A 17,082-nucleotide genomic window follows, 5' to 3' on the forward strand; every position below is an offset into this window, starting at 1 on the left:
TTCTTTCTGTTGTTCAAATATCTGTCCTAAAATGCTAGGAAAGGAGTGCAGTGCTGATTTCTAGCTCTTTTTTTTTTTTTTAACTTTAATCCCATGCTGCTTTTGCCTTCAGTTTGGGAGTCATCAGGGTTTAGAGAGAAATACCTCTTTATCTGTCTGCCCACATTTAATTAGAAGATCTGCTCTGTCAGTGAAGGCTTCTGGGATGCAGTATTTCACTTTGTGATGTCCCAGGTTGCTCAGGCACACATTTATGCCTGTGCCAAACATAATATAAACAGTTTGCATTACTCAAGTGAACAAGCAGGCTACAAAGACTTCCCCAGAGCAAAACTTGCAGGAAGAAAGGCCTTTTGTTAGACATGGGTTCCTTTATATTCAGGTCAGAGAAACAAAGATGTGAGATGCTGAATAACTAACTTCAGATTCAAGGGTGAATCTCTGTTTTCCTGATAGCCAGACTTCATAGTTTTATAGTTAGTAGGGTCAGAAGGGACCTGAACAGATCATCAAGTCCAACCCCCTGCCACGGCAGGAAAGAGTACTGGGGTCAAATGACCCCAGCAAGGTGATTGTCAAGGCTCATCTTAAAGACCCCCAGGGTAGGAGCCTGCACCACTTCGCTTGGAAGTTGGTTCCAGATCCTAGCCGCCCTGACAGTGAAGTAGCGCCTCCTGATGTCTAATCTGAATCTACCCTCTGCCAGCTTGTGACCTGGTCACTCCTGGCAGTGCTCGGGGGAACAGTGACTTCCCCAGTGCCTGCTGATCCCCCCTGACTAGTTTGTAACAGGCAACTAGATCCCCCCTCAGCCTTCTCTTGTGGAGGCTGAACGGGTTCAGGTCCCGTAGCCTGTCCTCTTAGGACCTGCCCTGCTGCCCCCGATCATGCGAGTAGCCTTCCTCTGGACCATCTCCATGTTGTCCACATCCCTCTTGAAGTGCGGTGCCCAGAACTGGACGCAGTACTCCAGCTGCAGCCTGACCAGTGCTGCAAAGAGGGGGAGGATCACCTCCTTGGACCTGCTTGAGATGCATCTGTGGATGCATGACATGGTGTGGTTGTGGTTGGCCTTCCTGTGACTGCATCCCCACACTACCGGCCCATATTCATCTTGGCATCAGTGATGACTACAAGATCCTTTTCTGCCTCTGTACTGATGAGAAGGGAGTCCCCAACCTGTAGGTATTCTGCTGGTTCTTCCTCCCCAGGTGCATCACCTTGCAATTGTCAGTGTTGATATGACATTTAAATGCCCATTGTTTTGAAATTGGTGAACTAGCCACATCTAAGCCAGAGGTGGACAACCTATGGCACATGTGCCACAAGTGTTATGAGTATCCTGTGAGTGTGACATGCAGTGGATTGGGGAGGGGACAGGCAGCACAGCAGCAGATAGGACAGGAAGCAGAAACCAAAGCAGCAGACTGAGCAGGGAACATAGGGCAAAAAGCGGGGCAGGGGTAGGCTGAACTTTGTGAGGGTGTGGGGCTAATTTGTGGCACACTTGCCAGAAAAGTTGCCCCCCCAGTGCTGTAAGGTCTTGAGTACACAAAGCAGAATGGCTTCTTCTCGGAGAAATATAATTAGAGGTGAACACTATGGAAATAGAGTACCTGTCAGCCTAAAAATTCACCCTGCTTTAGAAGCACAAACTACTTAAAGGACCTTAGTCAGTTTAACCATTCCACTTCTGTTTGAAACCTTTTTATCTCCTATTGTTATGAAAGCATACAAGATAAACTAACTGCATGTGCTCTGGTTTCAGTGTTTTTGTACTGTCTGATGGTTAGAGCCTGGTTTAAATCACAATTTTGCATTTGTTGTGAAAATCACGAAATTAAGTGATTTTCCTGAAAAACGTGATTTGCAATAACATGCCACCATATGATCACTTGCTGGGGAGTTCCCCAGCACGTGACAATATCATGGCATTTTGGTGCAACAAGATAGTTGCTGCAGGCTGGGGAAAGCCTTCCCCAGCCAGCAGCAAAAGTCTAGTAGCCCAAGGGAGGGAGGAAGGGTTGCAAAAGGATTAGGGGGAGGAGAGAACTTGGTGGAGATGGGTAGGGAGGAGCTGTGAAGCTCTGGGTCTTTGGTCTGTGAGAATTGTGGTTAGGCAAAAAAGTGACAGTGTGAGTACATATTCTGGTATTCCATATTTAGTTCTTCTTAGTGGCTTTCAGTTTGAAGGTTTTCAATTAAAGTCAAGCTATGACCTTTCTGACTGCCAATACTATAAACTCTTCTCCCAGGCATCTGAAAATACAACTCATTTTGACTCCATCACCAGTAATAAATACTTACTCACCTTGTATGTGAGAGAGATGTATTTCCTGAGACTTGTGCTCTAGAGAGTAAATCTTAACTTTTTGTGTGTGTGCATCATGAAAGCTTCTGTATAAGAATGACTGACAGTTGTATGTGTGAATAAGAGCTGAAGTAGGCAGAAGGACTTTGGATAGGAGCTCTGAACCAATTTTCAGCTTAGGTATTAGACTGCTTAGTTTAGCTACCATGTACAAAAGTCCACCCTCTGTTTTTTGTTTTGGGGGTTTGGGGTTTTTTTTTCCTCTCTCTCTTTGCACCTCTCTGGATTAGTTAGTCTGATTTAGCAAGGTTTGTATAGGTTAGAAGTAGTGATAGGTAGTGTTAAAAACAAAATGGACATGTAGAAGAAAACCAGCATTTTTTTTTCTGCCTTCAGGCAACAAATCATAAACATAGTTTGTCATCAAAAGCTGGTTTCTGTAAAACCTGCTGATGAAGTTTCTGGTTTTAAAATGAGTACACTGACCCCACCTTCCTCAGTAAATACTTTGGCTGCCACTGACATTCTCATGTAAAATTTCCTTGTTTTTCATCAGAAGTTTTTGACTGTGCTCCTTAGCCCTACACAGTTGTTGGTAACAATTTTCTCTGGTACCATCTTCCCTTGACTTGCTTATAAGCACAGAAGCAGGAATAACTTTGGCTGCGTGACAGAATTGAGCTTTCATATGGTAGATTTGAGGTGGTTTGGATTAAAGTTTTACTCATGGTATCTTCTGAATCCTGGCTTCGGTCCTTCTCTAAGCAAATGCCAGGTACTGATAAGCCAGGCATACTTCATGTGGGAGTAGAGAGGGTGATGGATCTGTGGACTCTGAAGCCTTTAGGCTTTTCACCTGAGATCTGTTCCTCTGGAAAAGATGATGTGTATAGGAAGAGAAGTACAGGTACTTTGTACCTGTCTTGTCTTGAAAGAAAACAGTCTATTTGTTCATTTGACTATTTGTTAGTGTAGACTAGAGCAGTGTTTCTCAACCTTTTAAGTAGCAAGTACCCCCTAACTTCTGAAAATTCTAATAAGTACCCCAACACTCAATTTTCCAGGGGATTTTATATTTACATCACTGTGCCATATGTTGGAAGAAGGCCTGTGTATATAAGGTTGTGATATGACAGATGTCTGATCTGGCGTGGGTCGGGTTGCCACCTTTTACACCAGGGGTGAACAACTCAAATATGTACCTGGGCTAGAGGTGATGTTGGCCAAAGCTAGGAGGGCTGAAACCAGTGCCACGCAAAGCACAGCACACCAAGTTATTACCGAGGGATTTAATGCGTACCAAATTTTTTTGCTGTAGTTTTGAGAAGAGGAAGGGGTGAGAGAGTGGTGGGGTACCCCCATACCCCCTGCCTGGGTCTCATGTACCCCAGGAGTACACATACCACAGGTTGAGAAACTGTGGACTAGAGATTCCCAAACTTTTTTTTATTCTGTACCCCCTTCCGGATTTACCAGCTGCCTGCATACCCCTACCAGCATATGGTTTATATTTTAACCCCTTAAATGCCTATTCTAATGAAAATAAATCTGGCATTACAAAATTTCTCCCATATACCCCGCAGAGATGTCTTGCGTACCCCCAGGGTTGCGTGTACCAGAACCCCTGGTGTAGACTTTGACTGACTGAAAGAATGGTTCTAATTTTTTTACTTGCGTTATTTTAAAGAGGCTGTGGTATGGGAACAAGTTGCGGGTTACAGTGCTGATGCCAGTTCATTAGATCAGTTCTCTTCTATTTATTCTGTAAATTCAGATAGCATAGCTGCTTCTGAACAAAAACCACCCCCCTCCCCCATGAGCTTGCACTGCTCAATGCCACTGTATAATTCTCCTGGTTTCTTTTTGCTTTCAGTCTCCTGTCATGGAAACTATATTCAGAAAGAAGAAGAGCATTTTAATTCCACACAGTGGATAGGATTTAGGTTGGCAAAATGAAAAAGATTGACAAATGTTGCAGGAACTGATTGAGTTGAATGCATTTGTGTTGTGCCTCAATAGGTAGAGAAGCTTCACAAGTCTGAGGAGGCCACAGTTAGCGGTTGGTGACATTTTCTCCCACTCTCTGAGCAAGCTGTATCCATCGTACATCTGTTTTTAAGTGCATGTCAAACTTAAAGGCAACAGAAAGGTGGGACCACTGAGATTATCCAGCCTGACCAGCCCAGAGAGTGTTGCCTGCATCAAGCCCCTACCAAGTAGAGCTTCAGAAATACCGTCATTATCTAAAACTGTACTAGCATTCAAGGTTTTGATAAGTCATTGGGTTTGATGCTTCTGGCTTCTGTTAATTGTATAAAGCTTGTATGTACTTGAACAGCTTTCATGTCTGAACCTGCTGCATTCTTCCAAATTCTGTGATGGGGATTTTTTTTTTCTTTTTCTTAAAGGATGTGAAGGCTAGTAGGGTGGGAGGTAACAGCTTGGGACTTACTGTACCTGCCATGCAGCTTTGTGCCAAACTCCTTTTTAGTTGTTGAATGGTTCCACTGCATTGCTGTAATCGGCTAGTGACAAAACTGGTCTTCCGGCCCAATGCCACTGAATGTACTGTGGGTAAAACAGCCTTGAGTTAGAGCTAAACAAAACTCCAGAAAGAGTATTGTAATCCCCCTTATTCTGGCATCATCTCATGAAAAGCCTCTTGGCCTCACTGCCCAGTCTAGAGTGCTGGCAATTTGAGTCCTTCATCAAGCCAAATACTAATTTGAATTGGTGGGGTGCTGGGGTCAGAAAAAAGGAGGATTGATGTTTTCTTTTAGCTTTGGAGAAATGACCTAGTACTCTTGCTTTAAATATGAATTAAGTCATTCTCTGTCAGATACAGACCATATGGCATTTCTGGTAAAAGTAGCAGATGTTTGTCGCACTGTGTGGCTGTTTTTGATTTTGCTGAGTCATTTTTGTTCTTTGTTTTCCTACATCCTGTCTGTAGAGAGCTGCTGGCAGCAATGGCTCTGGTATTGTGGGTTATTGGCATGAATTTCTGAATGTATGTTAAAATTCATAACCAACTGGACAAAAGAGCTACTTGAGATGCGGCTGTGAGACCGTTTCAGGGTGCAGTAACCTGATTCCGAAGTCTGAGTCTATGCTCTGTGGAATTGTTTCTCCTTGTGTGTCACCTCTTGCTTTTGCCCTCTTTCGTCATCTTTTCTTTAATATAAAACTAAATCTTCTGTCCCTGCTCCTACCTTTTTATGGTGAACCTAGCCTCTTTACAAATCTGTGTCAATTTATATCCCAAAGCGGTGGTGGAGTTTATGGAGGGGGTAGGGAGAGTTTTTTGTACATAATCATTTGTTTTTCTTTTTTGTATTCCCTCGACTAGTCCTAATTGTTTGTTCTCACGTACCCTTGAGCTGCTGTTCTAGTTTAACATGGAATAGCAGGCATATGGTGATAGACTGCTTCAGACAGGCTTTCTCCCTAAGTGCCAGATACAGGCTGCAGCATCACCCAGCTGTCTGGTGTGCAGGAGACAAATGACTGCATCCAGAAAGAATAAAAAAAAGTTGGTGCAGTATGTAGGACTGAGGATGGGTTTGCCGGTATGAATGACTTGACTTCATCTTTCTGAGGTACGTAACTGAACTCCTGGTTTTCTTAGAAAAGCTAGTGTTCAATGATTTATTTTTCTTTAAGTGTTTGCCTGATTTGCAGGTATGCAACCCTAATATGTTTTTTAAATTGGGGATTCTTTGAGCATGCTTCACACCAGTAACTTGTGGATTGGGTATGCATGCCAGTCGGACATCTACACTTCATAAAATAGTGTGGGTTTGAGTGCTCATTGGCTATACGCAAATACTCAGGATCCCTTAGCTCTTCTTATAAGTACAGGCATTTGGCTGGCATCCTGAGATGAAACTTTCCTGCCTTCTGTGCAGTTAATGCTGCTTGCTAGTTGCAGTTGCTGCCTTATTCCACAACACAATAGTGGGATTTCAGCGGTAATGTATCTACGGGAAAATGTAAGCTTTTTCAGTACTTCATATCCACCAACTTCAGTGAAGCTGCTCTCGTTTAACAGCAAAACCTGGCATGTAATATTGCAAAGTGAAGCATATTGAGGTTCTCTGTGATGAAATAAGGTGGGTACTGGCTTGATCATGTCCAAGAATGCAGATAATACTTTATTGTAGGAATGATATTGGAGGAATACAGGCATTGCCCTGAGCTCTTGCTAAAATAGCATGACACTTTTTTTTAAGGGAAGGCTTATAGGGAGGATTGATTTGATAGTAAATTTCTTGGTAAATACTGTTGTGAGGAAGAGTAACCTGCTTAGTTGAGAACTCTTTTTATTTGGCTGGCAGCTAATGACAGAAATAGCCTTATTCATGAGCCAGGATTTCCTGTTCAGTTGATTGGAAACTGAGTTTCAGGCACTTGTTAGTTTCTGGGTTGCTTGGAAGGAAAAGTATTTATGAATCCCAACTGGTGGGGTCACACAATACAGTACTGTGATGGCCTACAGCTTTAATGGAGGAGCACAGCTCAGAATACCTTCTATCATCCTATCTGTGCATGGCTTTTTCTAATTGTCTAAATTAGGGCTGGCAGTCCTTATGGAATGAGCCAACATTTAATCCTAAATATTTTAAATCTTGTTTTGGAATACCGTGATCTGTACCTCTTAAACAGAAACTCTGCCTTTTGTTCTGTGGAAGAGGTGTAGAAGACCTAGTAAAGAAGAAAATTTGGAAAGATTTGTACAACGGAGTCTTCAGACTACAGGATTCCATCCAAAACTGATGCCAGGGCATTTTTAATAGTGAAAGCTTCTAGTGTCTTACATCCCTACAGACTCCTTAAACTTCTCTTAAAGTGTTTTGATATCCATTCTAGAAAAAAATGATGTTTAGCATGACCTATTTGGAACAGTGTCTGGGAATCTGCTCTGAAGTTGTAGCTCAGTTTATTTTGTCTGGACTGAAGATGATATTAGATGCAAGCCTCGAAGGCTTACTTCACTGGGTAGTTAAGCTTCCACTGTGGAAATGGAAAGAGACATTCCCCCGCCCCAGTGGATTATTGCAGCGGTGCTCATGGTTTTGGCCCCATGGGCCAGATGAATGGTGCGGGCTGGAACATGCCCCATGTGGTGGGATCTGGCTCTAGGGGCCACTGTGCCCAATCTAGTGCCAGGGCCTCAGCCAGAGGTTGAGCACCTCTGGATTATTGTATTGCAGCCTTCTCCCCCCTTCCCCTGCTTTACCACTTTTGTTTTTCCTTTTTTACCTAATTTATGTTTTCACTACATCCTCTCACACTTTGAGCTGCTCTCATTCCTGTTTTCCTGATCTCCAACTATTTCCTTTTTCACTGATGGCCTCTTTTCTACCTTGTATTCTTAGTTTTATAGTTAGTAGGGTTGGAAGGGACCTAAGGAGATTATCAAGTCTGACCCCCTGCCATGGCAAGAAAGAGTACTGGGGTCAAATGACCCCAGCAAGGTGATTTGTCAAGCATTGTCTTAAAGATCCCCAGGGTAGGAGCCAGCACCACTTTGCTTGGAAGTTGGTTCCAGATCCTAGCTGCCCTGACAGTGAATTAGTGCCTCCTGATGTCTAATCTGAATTGTCTAATTCTATCACTGTAATGTCTCCCTTTTACCTTTCCCGCCCTGTTTTCTTCCCCTTCCCCTCTTTGCTTTATCTTTTTGTCTTTCTCACTTCTACCTATTTACATTTCTCACTTGTATCCTGCCACACTTCTGACTTCTCACATTTCTTGGAGTCTCAGACCAGCAGAGATTCCCTGTGCCCGAAGAAGGGTGACTGTACCTGAAAGCTTGCTAAGAACTTTCGCATCTACCCAAAGAACCTTGCCTGCCTATGTCCTTAAGCCAACATGGCTACAATGAAAACCCCACCTGTATTGTCCTACATTATTTTAGCATAGCACCCACCTCCTTATGCACACTTCTGAATCAGTACTTCAGCATTTTATAGAAATTCTAAAGCTAATTGTTTCAATGTCTTCATTTTTTATCTTTCATCTGTTTAGATCGGGGTGGGCAAAATGCGGCCCATGGGCCGGATGCGGCCTGCCAGGCCATTCTATCCGCCCCATGGGGCCACTAAAAAAGTTAGAAAAGTAATATTTATCTGCTCCGGGCTGCCTGTCATGCGGCCCTTGATGGCTTCCCAAAACTCAGTAAGCAGCCCTCTGCCTGAAATAATTGCCTGCCCCTGGTTTAGATTGTATCCAGGATCATCCTTCTCCAGTTTTGTACAGTCTGTAGGGCTTCTAGATACTGCCATAATAAAAATAATAATCTTGAGTGATACCTTTTGTTGATGTTTAATCAAACTTGTGTTTATTTGCGGAGTATTTCCAATTTGGGTAGATGAGACAGACATTTTTGTCTGATTATGCCATTGTATATGGTGTTTAAACAAGCAAATTAAGACCCACAGGAGTTTGCAAAAAAAGAGAGGATGTGTCTGGATTAACATCACAGGGGAGATTCAGTTGAAGACTAAGCTAAAATTAAATATTGTCCTCTAGAGAAGAGGCAAAACCACACAACTGAAAAATGTAAACAACAGTGGTTAAGTTACAGGAGCACTCAGCTCTCAGGTTTCCCCTGGGACTAGCTACTAAAATGCAGGGAAGTGGCAATCTCATCCTTGTATTGTCTTAACAATCAAGGGAATGGTCCTACATAGGAGTGTTTGGACATGAGGAACCTCCAGGCCAGTATTGCAAATTTTAAGGTATTATATAATCGCCCTCTACAGTTGTTTATTTTGTAGAATTTCCAATTATGTACTAAGTGCTTTCCAAAGACACTTGGAGCGGAAACACTTTTCTCGCTGCAAACGTTTGCTTGCTTGTTCTATGGCTTGTAGGTGACTTCAGGTACTTGGAGAATGCTACTTACCTCTCATCCTGTATCTTCCTGGCCCCCAACTGTTTGATTTTTATCATTGCTGTTCCAGTGTTTCCATCTACCCTGGCTGGTGGATGGCAGACTTGGACATGAAGTGACATCTTGAGAAGTGTCTCCAGCAGCCCTGGGCAAGATTCTACCCAGTGAGGAGTTCTGTGGCAATAGTCCAGTCAACCCCCTCTTCCTCACACCTTAGATTTGGTGGATATTCGTGGTGTTTTTCTAAAACTAGTTTCCAAATGTATTCTGAATGCTGCAGGCGTAGGCTAAGGTCTCAGCATGTCCAGCTGCTATTGGTGGGTCATAATCCTGCCTTATGCATACCTCCTATGCTGGGCGAAGGAGTTCCCGTGTGATCACGTGTCTTGTTTTGGAAAATGCAGTAAAATGTTACTTTACAAATAACATGAAATGGGGAATGCCGCTGCATTTTAGTTCACTTTTTGATGCTCTAAGTTAAGGACCAGTTGGTTTAAATTAAATCTGTTAAGAGTTCTCAGTATAAAAATTAAATGGATGGTGCCTGTGAGAACAAAAAATATACATAGTTATTCTGTGCTATAACTGGGCAGAATCATGTAAAATGCACAAGGTAGTTGTCCTCAAAACCATATGCACTAAGTCTGACTTGTCTGAGCCTTGGGACAATTTTGCAGCTTTGGGAAGCACAGAAGACTTTGTTAAGCTTAGTTCAGGAAATGTTTCAAAGTGTGGGTCTTTGTTAAAAGAATCAAGGGGGAAATGGAAGGCTTTTTCTCGCATCCTAGATGGGAGCATGTGGCGATGGGATATTAAGGAACTAATGTAAGGAGGGGTACGTACCAGTAGTTCAGGAGAAGGCTAGGGTGAGACGAATCTGTAGAATCTTGGGAAGAAGGACAAACACCTGAAAACTAAAGGTGAGGTCAAGATAGCAAAACAATTCAAAGAGTATAGTGATAGATAGATGGTCTCTCTTTTGTGTCTTTATACAAATCTAACTAATACTTATTCAATGACAGTCACAGATTCTAGTTTCAAAAATGAAAACCAAGTCAAAGGATGCATCTACACATACATTTGAGCATGACTAAATTTAATGCATATTAAGCAACTTTTGGCAGGTGTCTACCCATGCAGGGACTTGGTACTAAAGTTAGTCCCAAGCCCCTGGACTTGACACCTAAAGTTAATCCCAAGTTCCTGCAGCCCTGCCATGTGCCCCTGTGGCCTTTGGGGGGAGCTCCAACCTCCGGCCATATGGCTGCCAGCACTTGGCAGCTATGTTGAAGCCAGAGCCAGCTGCCAGCACTTGGCAGCCATCTGGAAAACTCTGATCCCTGGCCAGCCGGTTCCCTGCCCAGGAGCCATGTGCCTGACACAGGGGCATGCATCAGCTCCCTCCTTGGTTCCCTGCCTCTCCGCATGATGGGTGCTCCTGCCAGTAATGCCCAGTACCCTGCTGCTCCAATCTAGTCCCTGCCAGTTGCAACCAGCTCCTTATGCTCCTGCTGGTCCCAGCAGGCCTCTCTCCTCCCCGTGTCTGCCCAGGCCCCAGAACAGCCACACACCCACCAGTAGGGGCCAAGGCAAAGGCTGCAGGAGGCCTTGCCCAACCCCTACTTCCTGCACTCCCTGCTCCAGCCCACCCCGAGCACCATTCTCAGGACATGCACATGGATGAAACGGAAAAACTTTACCCTCACAACACCTGCCGCCACTCTCCTTTAACCAACAGAACCACTCCACCACCTTCCACACCCACCAACAATAAACAACCCACTTACAAATGGGAAGCTATATACAGGAGGAAAACTATAGTTTGGGTCTTCAAACCTGGGGGGCAGCACTAGGGAACAGGGCCTTGGGGCAGGTGCCCAGCATAATAGCCCCTGAATGTTACCTGGGGCTGGACTCAGGCCGGCCCCCTAGTGGTGGGCAGACCCAGCACTAAAGTTAGTGCCAGGTTAAATGTGTGTGTGTTAATGCGTATTAACTAATCTCATCTAAATTTGATACCTGCATTTGCAGGTATCAAATGTAGGCACCATCCTAAGTTAATGCACACTAAAAGCATGCATGTGTAGATGTACACCCATAATGCACATTAACATAGGTTAATTGCATTAATACGTCTCATGTAGATGTGCCTAGAGTCTGCATTCTATAACTGGTTTCCAAACAATTTTGCTCAATAATTACCTTCATGCCAAATTCTCTGTATGCTCTACAGCAGGATCTGAGCCCTCTTTCATTTTATTTATGAGTTTTCTGAATCCACATTTAGAAGACAACATGCAGCTTTTTGTACTACCTCCCAGATTGTATTGCATACTAGTTTTTCCATTGACCTGAACAGTTCCCAACTTGAGAGTGCACTCAACAGCAGGAACCTGATGAAGTAGCATCAGAGGTCTGCTGGTTAGTTATAAATCGGCCTGCTCACTGCTTGCTTTCTTCTATTCAGTCTTTGTCTCCTTTCTCTTGTCAGCTTGTATTGTAGGCTCTCTAAGGCAGGAGCCATCTTTTGGTTTCTGCATAGCACCAGACACAGTTGTGGCATTGTCCATGCCTAGAGCTCCCATATACTATGGTTATACAAATATGCCCAAGAAAGAGCTTGTTTTTATTTATTTTCCTTGGTGCTGTCGTGTCTGCAGCAAGAATTCATCATCTGGCACAAACCCAGGGTTTTCCATATACAGCTCTTCCATTTCACATTTGCCCAGTGAGTCAGAACAGCTAGTCATAGATGGATTGACAAGAATATTATAATACATGTGCCAGGCATAGAAAATGTGATAAGAAGTGACATTTTAACTGAGTGGCTTTCATTGGGATGTGTGTGTGGAGGAGGAGAAGGCAGCATGTGAGATCTGTAGGGGTTTTATTACACAGCATGAAAAAGGTTCTGCAGCTAAAATGCTGTCTAACCCTCTCCCTTCCCCCCCCCCCACTTATATTTGATAGCATGTCTTGCAGTCACTTGTTCTATCAAATGCAGACAGGGAGATCTTGCATTTAAAGAGGTATAGTACTTTTATTCCTTCTGGTTTTGCTCATAAGCTAATCAAGGTATGATCACTCCCACATTCTTCCCACCAATATTCTACTTTCAATAAACAAATAGTCTAAAACTTGATAACAGTGAAATTGCTGATTTGAATAAATCCTGTTCAGTATTTATGGGGAAGGAGGGAAAAAGTAGAATCTTTGTAAACAGTAGTGACTTCAGTTTAAAGAAAATAATTTAACTTCTTTAAAGGCTGCTACTCTGGAAATCTGTAGTGATCTGTGTAGCAAGTACCATATACTTTGTTTTTACAAGACATAGCACCCTGTGTTCATAAAGTACTTTTTCAGACTACATCTTAATTATATCAATAATGCTTACTTTTGAAATAGTCTGTAATTTGTTGGATTAGATCAGTGGTTCTCAACATGGCTGATGTGGGGTGCAAAGAGATAAGAACCATCTCCCTGCCTAGCCTGCAGGCAAAGAGGTAGATGCACCTTCATCTCTGCCTGACTCCAGTGCAAGAGGAGGTAAGTTTATGGAGTTAATTTCTTGCTTGCTCTGCTCCTTCTGTCCCCCTTTTCCTGTGTGAGGAGCTAAACACAGATGGGCTAATCTGTGCGTCCAGTACAAGAAGGTATGTATGCTCAGTGGTTGCCTCCTGCAAAGCAGTAGAGCTGTGGCAAAGTGATCACTTCTCCCTCCTGCCAGGAGTTAAGAGCTGCAATAAATAAATTACTGAATTGGAGTGCCATTCAACTGGCAGGACTTATGGAGGGCTGCTGGAGCCTAAAGAGGTTGAGAAGCACTGGACTAGATCAGTGGCACCCAACCTTGTGACCCTGTGGGCTGGGTGAGTCACCCAGCGTTGGTCCACAGGCTGGATCTTATATGGGGTTGGACCATGGGCCTGACCCTGTGTGCCTGGATCCAGCTGTGTCCCAGCCCCTGAAACTCCCTGCTGGTCCAAGAAATTGGCAGCAGTTAACAATGCCTCCACCCCTCTACCGTCATGTTTCTAGACCTTAGGGAACCCCCAGGCTGGATGATGTGGCTGTGCCAGCTGGATCTGTCTTGTGAGCTTCAGGTTGAGCACCACTGGGCTACGTATGTACCTATCTGTGCAAGAAAGGTATTGGATCAGAATGCTGTTTATTTAGACTAGGGGTTGGCAACATCTGGCCTTTGGAGCCACTGGATTCAGCCAGTGAAATTTCAGGGCTTTGTCTATACCTGTGCCCTTGCTGGGGTTAGGCAGCAAAGACCTGTGCCTGTGCTGCTGCCACTGCTTAACCCAGATCCCCTGCTTCCTGGCTGCAGCTGGGAGATGGCGTGGGGAGTGGTGTGGTGTGAAGAAGGCAGGAGCAAGGATACAGCTTCCAGCTGCCTGGCTTAAAGTACAGCTGTGCTACAGCCAAAGAGTAGGGTTGGGGGTGGAGGGGAGAAGGGTAGCTGGGGGAAGCAGTGGTGGCATAGGCACAGCTCTGAGTTGCCGAACTCTGATGTAGTCCCAGGCAAAACCCACTGCCACCGATGTGCTGCTGATGCCACGTGGCCTGTATTGAACCAGATTAAGGCTTGATTTAGAGTGACTATCAGGCCCATTTTGAAAAGGAGCCCATTCCAAACTGTTCCTATTTTGTGCATCTTAATCAGTTATTTCTTCTTTTTGAGGCTTCAGACTGCTTTGTCCAGCAGAGTTGTTGTCATTCCCTAAGAGTGCAGCCTGTGATCTTGAGAACACATCCTTGATCCCTGCGATGGTGTCCTGTGTTCTGTGTCACTGACATGAATCTGGATGCAGGGGGATTACCCTTTTCCTTTTAGAAAATGATTCTTATTTTGCAGTGCTGCAGGCAACAGCCTGTTCTTTACTGCTTCTATCAGTATGAAGAAGCTGTAGGTCTCATTTTTAATCTCTTCATTAGTGTCTGGGAATAATGCCATCTCTTAACACTGACTGTCTTTAGACACCATGAACTTCATGGTGATGTTATCCACAGACTGTGCCTTCTGTTTCAGTGGCAGCCTCGACGCTGAAATGTTAGCATGCACCTCATTCTCTGCCATCTTGACCTTGGGAACATCTGAGTTTTATTGAATATTCTCTACAGTCTTTGTTCCTCTCCTTTCTTCATCTCTTGGAACAGAGCTTGTTTTGGGAGCTTTGACCTTTTGTGCAATTCCATTCATTCTTTTCTCTAGCTTCTTTATTTTGTGTGAAGTCCTGAATGAATGCTTTTTTTCAGAGCTGAGTTGTGACTGCCCTGCACTGTCAGCTGTAACATTCAAGGTGCAGATGAGCTTCATGTGAGCTAGCTGCAGTGTGTTATGGTTAAGAAGGACGGGCAGAGCTCTCTGCAGGTGGAAAGATTAACATTATTGATAAAGTACATAGAAAGCCTAGAGCTTTGGGGATTTGTTGGGCAACTGATTCCTGTGTTGCTGTGGACCTCCATCCTCTTCTTTTAGCCTGGAATATCTGCTCAGTGAAGCACACTCTTATTGATGCTGGAATTAAAAGCACATCCTCTTATTTCAGAGGCCTGTATCCTGATAGTTTTGGCTTTGTTAAAGGGAAGTCAGATCCATTTAGAATGATACAGGATGCTACCTTAGTTTATTTTTGAGATTTGACAGACTTAATTATGCTCTTCATTAAGCAACACAGGCCAAGCTTTTTGCAGCTCTGCTAGTTGATCTGTTATGACCTACACTACAGTATCGCTACTTCACTGTAGGTAAATGTGGGGGAATGCTTTTTGTTGAATTACTGGCCTCCAATACTGGCAGCGTTGTTAAACTGTACCGTACCATACCAATCAAAAAGACTAGTCATAGCATGTATATCTGATTATAAGTTTGTTTCCATCTGTACAGATATGATGAACTTGCTTTTTAACGGGGCAAAGTAGTTCCCAAAAGGGTTTAAACGTAATCCGTTTCTTGGAGTGTGTCTTCAATACACATAGTTACTAGAGACCCTGTTTTAAAAAAAACAAACCAAAAACCCAAAAAAACCTCTGTTGGCCCTTGACAAAGTTAGAGCATAGTGCTGTATTATTGTATTATAGCTGAAATCTTGGATTGCCCAAACGTATTTCTAAGCACCCATCTTCATTGCCAGGTATACCTCTGCAAGCATAGGAGCTAACAACATGCAAGAGTCCAAAGTTAGAGGGTTAACTGACTATAGTGTAGAGAATATTGAATCTAATGCATTGAGAATTGTCTTTAGACATTTACTGAATTTGCAACCTTCCCAGCAAAAAGTTGTTGGATATTTCCAATTCTTCTTGAATTCTAGACTCTGGACTTCTGCGTGATTTTTTTCTTATGCTGGTAGCTGGGGAGGTTTTGAGATGGGGGTTGTAGAACTGTGTTATTAAAGGCTGTGCAAAAGAAGTGGGTGTTTGGGATGGTCTGTGTTAGCAGCTGTTTTTAAAACAATAATGTTGAAAGCGCTACTGAACATTCTTTTGTTCATATGAGTTGTATTTTAACTAGTGGCATGAGCTGCCGTCCTGTGATGCTGAAAAAGTGGGGGGGTTGTTTTGGGGAGTCTTTGGGGTTTTTTTGTTGTCTGTCTGTGTTCCTCCCTCCCCCCTCCCATCCTTCCATAAGGCAGTCCTACAAGCCAAATGTGGAATGAATAACTTCTTTGGAAGAAAAGTAGGCCTTACGAGTGGAAGAGAAGGAATAAGGAAAACGTCTTATCTGAAAACAATTTTGTATTGGGTACACAGGTTAAACAGTAATGTGTTGTCATGGATAAGCAGTTTTAGGTGTCATAAAGGAGGCTAAAGTTCATATGTAAGTGTTGACTGCAGTGAAATGAAAAGTGTTAAAAACCCTGGGCAACTTTAAAAGACTTTTCATTTAAAAATGTAGGTAGTTGCAAATGGCAAGCTCTAACTCTTCTACATTTTACAGTTGTGTTGGCTGCTTTGAATAGGATCTTTCCAGATGTTGCCCATTTCTCTATATTTAGAGTTACAGATGACAGGGATTCTTTAGTGTTTGGGGGCAGGGTGGGGGGTGTTAACTCTTAAGCAGCTGTAACAGGCCAGTAATGTCTTGCATAAGGAGTTGTATGGTATTCTTTTGTAAGAGTTCTGCATAATATTTCCTTCATATAGGAAGGGTGAGAGGCCAAGTTAGTTCTGCATGTAAGAAAAGCCTGTTTGTAACTATTCCTTTCCACAACAAGAGAGACTGTTTTTGCTTTGTGCAAGAAAAAGCATCAATTGAGTGGCTCTTTTCTCTTGAGCACTTGATCAAATATTGCTTTAGTGCCATTGCTTTAATATTGGGTAAGTAACCTAGAAGCTGCTTTTTTCTTCCTTCCCATCCCAAACATCTGTTGCACTGGGTTTATTTTAGGACTTAAGGCTTGAGAGGATAGCCTTGTGAATGTGTTTAACATATTAGTTCCAGGTCAGTGGTATCTTTCAGTGTATGTAGGAAAAGACTTCTATCCATTTTTGATTCATTTTAATTGTATGGCCTTGGATGAAATGCAAATTTGAGATGGTAGAGAATTGAAGGGAGTTTAACAAATGGATTTAACCTGTTGTCTTCTTGTACCCAGCTTAGAGTTCAAATGCTTTGGCTGCTCTGGGGAAAGATGGAGGATTCCTTTCTTTCTGTTTTGAAAAATTAGTTGCATGTCAAATTCATGAAATGGAGAAAGCAAATGCATACTTATGGTTCTGCTGTCATAAAGGGCTTGGGGAAGTGGCTTTGAGCAACAGAAATGGGTGTAGATGATTATTCCTTTATCTTTTGGACAGAGTATTTCAACAAGCACTCCTCACATTGTTCTGATTGCAAGCCAATTTTGCATAAAAAGTTGAT

General features: G+C 43.2%; 1 protein-coding gene across 4 annotated transcripts in view; it reads left to right on the forward strand.

Moving 5' to 3' along the window:
- SUSD6 (sushi domain containing 6) overlaps positions 1-17,082 on the forward strand; it is a 121,402-nt gene that overhangs the window by 20,593 nt on the left and 83,727 nt on the right. The window contains exon 1 of one of the 4 annotated variants that reach the window (XM_090033235.1): positions 5,802-5,910. The exons of the other annotated variants lie outside the window; for them this stretch is intronic. The gene's annotated coding sequence lies outside the window, so the exon portion shown is untranslated. Of the gene's footprint in view, positions 1-5,801; positions 5,911-17,082 lie in introns of those variants that run through there. 4 annotated transcript variants of the gene reach the window in all.

This window comes from Crocodylus siamensis, chromosome 2 (genome assembly GCF_052110815.1).
Source record: "Crocodylus siamensis isolate JL-2025a chromosome 2, ASM5211081v1, whole genome shotgun sequence".
In the NCBI taxonomy this organism is placed as follows: domain Eukaryota; kingdom Metazoa; phylum Chordata; order Crocodylia; family Crocodylidae; genus Crocodylus; species Crocodylus siamensis.